The 4829-nt window shown below is 41.8% G+C and overlaps 1 pseudogene; it reads right to left on the bottom strand.

Moving 5' to 3' along the window:
* Positions 1–1493: 1493 nt before the first annotated feature.
* Positions 1494–2610, bottom strand: LOC126590318 (trans-aconitate 3-methyltransferase-like; annotated as a pseudogene).
* Between the last annotated feature and the right edge of the window lie 2219 nt (positions 2611–4829).

Genomic DNA, 4829 nt, shown 5'->3' with positions numbered 1-4829 from the left:
GTCCCCCAAGTCTTCAGTCAAGAAAGTCTTTTAGCTGGAGACTTAAAATTCAGTCCATGTGTGGGCCGAAGTAACTAGATGTTGTCTTGAACTGATGCTCGATATGAGGCGGTGCTCAATCTGAAATGATGCTCAACTAAAAGTAGCACATGCTGCGAGGCTGCTCGGCTCATGGCTTATGTTGCCTTGGTTGGCTCGGCTTGTGGCGTTAAAGGTGAGGGAGTCCCTTTTATAGAATAAGGGCTTGCTTCTCAATACATAAGTGATAGGCTAAGAGTTGATGCTCGCGGTGAGGCGGTTGCTCAGTTGACGACGATGCTCTTCTAATGATGGTGAGGGAGTCCCTTTTATAAAATAAGGGCTCGTTCCTCAATACATGAATAATGTGCTAGAGTTGATGCTCTCTAATGACGGTGAGAAAGTTCCTTTTATAGAATAAGGGCTCGCTCCTCAATACATAAGTGATGGGCTAAGTCCCCCAAGTATTTTTCATGAGGCCCAGTTGAGGCCCAATATATGGTACATAATGTAGTCCCCCAAGTCTTCAGTTAATAGAGTCTGTTGGCTGGAGACTTCAAATTGAATTCATGTATGGACCGAAGTGGTGGTTGTTCGGAGGCGGTATTTCTATACCTTGTACTGAAGCTTTGTAGGTGAAGCTTTGCAAATGAAGCTTTGAAGCTGAAGCTTTGTAAATGAAGCTTTTGAAGCTAAAGCTATTGTAAATGAAGCTTTTGAAGCTGATTGACATGAGTGATGCTCATGGATGTTGTCATGTGTGATGCTCATGAATGTTAACATGAGTGATGCTTATGAATATTGACATGAATCATGGTCATGAATGTTTATGTATGATTGTCATGAGTGATGTTCATGAATGTTTATGTATGAATGACATAATTGCTGGCATGAAGGAGAGTACGGGTTGTACATTTCATTACCTGGTTGGTGGCATGAATGGCTAGTTGCCAAATGATATTTAGAGTACGGGTTGTACATTTCATCACCTGGTTGGTGGTAATAGCAACAGGTTGCCGAATAATTTTTTAGTACTGGGCGTACTTTTGATCACCTGGTTAGTGGTAATAGCGGCTGGTTGCCGAATAATTGTGGAGTACTGGGCGTACTTTTGATGACTTGGTTGGTGCTATTTTAGGCTTATGGGCCTTTGCTCTCCACACAACATTCCAGCCCATTTATTTTGGGCTTTGCCGTTTATTACCCTCTGATGGGGTTTATACAGATGTCTCCGAAAGATAGGAAAAATACATTACATCATACAAAAACAGGAAAAGAAAATCACATCATTCTGATGGGGTGTTTATTCCTTGCTTTTGCTTTCACTTTAGCTTTCCTTTTGCTTTTGTTTCTGTTTCCCACTGCGCCTCTGTCTCTCCACCTCCATCCTCTCTGGCAGACTTGCTTATTGCTTTTGCAGACTTGCTTTACTTTTTCTTTTCATTTTCTGCTTTCTTCTTTTGCACCGCACCCTCTCAGTCTTTGTCTCTACTTTGCATGTGCACCCTTTGATCTTTAGCTGCATGGACTCCAAAGTATGACCTTAATATCCTCACCATCTCTTCAAATGGCGTCTACTTTGGCATTTCCAATGGCGCAGGCCGACCTTCAGAACCTAAACCATCGCTCTCAAATGGAAATGGAAGTGTCCTATACCCTTCCCACAAGTAGTCCATCTTCGGGTCCAAAAATGGTTTACATGCTTCACTAAAACGCTTCAATACATCGTCAAGTTCGAGGTCTGTTATGCTATAGTTATAGCCCCAAACTGCAATTACTCATCCGGGCTTACACAAAACGTATTTGACGATCGAGTAGAACTTTGGGAAGTCGAACCAGTGAACGGCCTCTACCGCGGTAACCAAATCAACTGAGTTTTCTCTCCCTATTAACTCAACAAATCGTTGTCAGACATGGTCATCGGAGTGTGAACGTAACAAACTCGAGGATGTTGGAGTGCAAGCTTTAGTTGGGACTCACTCATATCAGTCCCAATTACTTGCTCATAATTCTCTCCAAGAGAGAAAGCAGCTTGGCCATTACTAGTGCCAACATCCCAAGCTAAAGAATGATTTGGTGTGGGAGCAGCCAGCATGGAAAGCCATTCCTTGGGATAAGTTGGCCTTCCTACCAAGTAAACCTATGCGTGCTTGCCGAATATACCTTCCATTTTTTTTTTTACTTCTGTAATTTACAGCCCGATACGCCCCGGATACGTATGTGAATGTATCCGTTAACCATTTGGCCTCTGGATACGTCGTCGATACGCTTACTATATGCGAATCCGACTGTCTAGATATGTTTTTAGAAGACAAGCAAACTCTGGTGGGGGAGAGCTTCACCGTCGACCGTCGTTTGCCACTATGTTGGTTGCGTTGTCAGCAACTGCAAGTGTGCTGGCTATTGGTGCTGGGTAACTGGGTTACGATTTGAACAGTAGAACATGTAAGAAGAAGAAGTAATAGTATTTTGGGTACAAGACCTGTCGGCTGCCCGTGCTGGGTTCCAATTAGAACAAAGGAACAGGTAAGGAGAGGAAACAATTGTATTTTGGATAGGATCTGTTCAGAGAAGAACAGACAGAGAGCTTTTGCTTTTCACTTTTGTGGGAGTGGTTTGAAGGATTATTTTGTGAAAACATGTTCATTTAAGCAACATCTATAAGCGTGCAATTAACAATTAAAGGCGGAATCATGCTTGCATGCACTTAAAAACAAAACATTAACCAAGAAATTCAAAGCCTAGTAGATTGGTTAACCAAAACTCAACTCAAAACAAAGTGAGTTGAAATTTATACCTTTGTAGATTCCTCTTTGCATAAGCAAAGGCTAATCACCCAAAGAGAGGGCCTTCATTCCTTGCATCTAAAATCTATGGATTTGGATGGATGAAAAGGTTTCTCCAAGTTCCCAAAATTGAGAACCTCTAAGTCTCCACACCAAGGAGAGATTGGAGAAGGAATGAGTGACCTTGGAGTAGTGGGATTGCTAGATCCACCCTCCAAGGGGGCCGGCCTCCTAGAGAGAAAAGGAGAGACAAGTTCTCACCAATTTTCTCCAAAAGAACCTTTAATGAATTTTAGGCTATAAAGTTCTTTATATAGTCACTTCTATAAATGACCTAAAGAACCAGAAAACCCTAATTCAACTCATATGGCCGGCCACATTAGGGATTTGGGCTTTTGAGCCTTTGTGAATCTTTATTCATTAAATTGTCATACAACTTAAGTCAATGGGCTTGACGTTCGAAGCCCATTGGGCCTTAAGGTCCAAAACTATCCCGAGGTCTTTCACGAACTTATTCGTTTGATTAATTAACATATTAATTAATCCTTGCCATAAATAATTAAACCTTTTAATTAGTCTTACTCATCTCCATTGTTTCTTCAATCTCCACCTTACACGGTGTACGATCCATTAGGTTCCTTTTAGCGAGGCAGTGGGCGATTAAAACTCTTTCAAATCGATTGTGAATTGAAACTTACTTTCAATTCTCCCTTTAGTGATTATACACGTTTAGGGCTTCCACAAACCATGAGTGACACCTAGCAGCATATCATGGTTACCCAAGCTAATCAGAAGAGGTAGAGAACCTATTCAGTTTAGGATTACAAATGCAATACGGTCTTTCTCTAATACAATACTCTTGACCACATTGTTTGGTTTGATAGTTTATTCATGTCTACTATCCAATGTGATTCGTGTGCTTATATGATTACCTTGAATGTGATTTGGAACGCCTTCCTAAATCTCATTCATACTTTGGCAAAAGATTCTTAATCATATCATAGAGTATTCTCCCTCAAACGGTTTGAAGGTTAGAGATCCCTTGTTGCGCATTCACTTGCCTCCATGGCTAAGTAGCTTAACCCCAACGATGCCGTGGACACCCGCGGATGGGGTGACTTTGACATAATCAAAGATCAAGGACTTAACCACAAGATAGCTGTGATGTCTCAGGTCAAAGGACTACTTTGCATTATCCCAACCATGAGTTCTCATGTGACATGAATATGAGAACTCTTAGTTGATCGTGTTCAGCGAAGACTTTGGTACAACAGAAAGTGTCAGGTTTTGTGACCTTCGCTTGGTTGCTTCGGTCACTAGTGAGGATAAGTACGTAAATGAATAGAGACAGAGAAGCAAACACAGGATGTACGTGGTTCACCCAGATTGGCTACGTCCACGGAGTAGAGGAGTTCTCATTAATTGTGAAGGGTTTACACAAATACATAGGTTCAAGCTCTGGTTTAGTGAGTTCTAGTGAATAGTTTAGTACAAAATGACATTAGAGATTATTATGGGAGAATGATCCCTATTTATAGAAGAGAGTTTCTAGTTTTGTTCTAATATTGACACATGTCGTGTTGTGATTGGCTTCTGATGTTGATATGTGTCGTGCTGTGATTAGCTTCTGATGTCGACACGTGTCGCATTGTGATTGGCCTTCTGGTTGAAGGGAAACTCTTCTGGGTCCTTGACGGTATAACGTTGACCGGTGCTCAGTAGTTTCGGGATTAGTCAAGTATGGTACAAACAGTGCTCCCCTAAGTTCCCGAGTGAGGGAAGCTCCTCGGTTGGGGACTTGCAAGATCGAAGCCGCTGAGTAATCATAAAACTTCTAAGTACCGAGGTGTGGTATCGTCTTCACTTGCCTTATCTTTCTCATAGGTAGATGTGGCATCTTCTCTGGAAGTACGCTTCCTCCATCCAGGGGTGGTATCTTTAACCGATGAAGATGCACAAGGTAATGTATCAATTTCACTTGAAGCTTACTTGTAGTTTTGGGCTTGGTCAAGTGCGATACAAACC

Source organism: Malus sylvestris, chromosome 11 (assembly GCF_916048215.2).
Source record: "Malus sylvestris chromosome 11, drMalSylv7.2, whole genome shotgun sequence".
Classification (NCBI taxonomy): Eukaryota; Viridiplantae; Streptophyta; class Magnoliopsida; order Rosales; family Rosaceae; genus Malus; species Malus sylvestris.
This window is presented reverse-complemented; position numbering and strand designations above follow the sequence as displayed.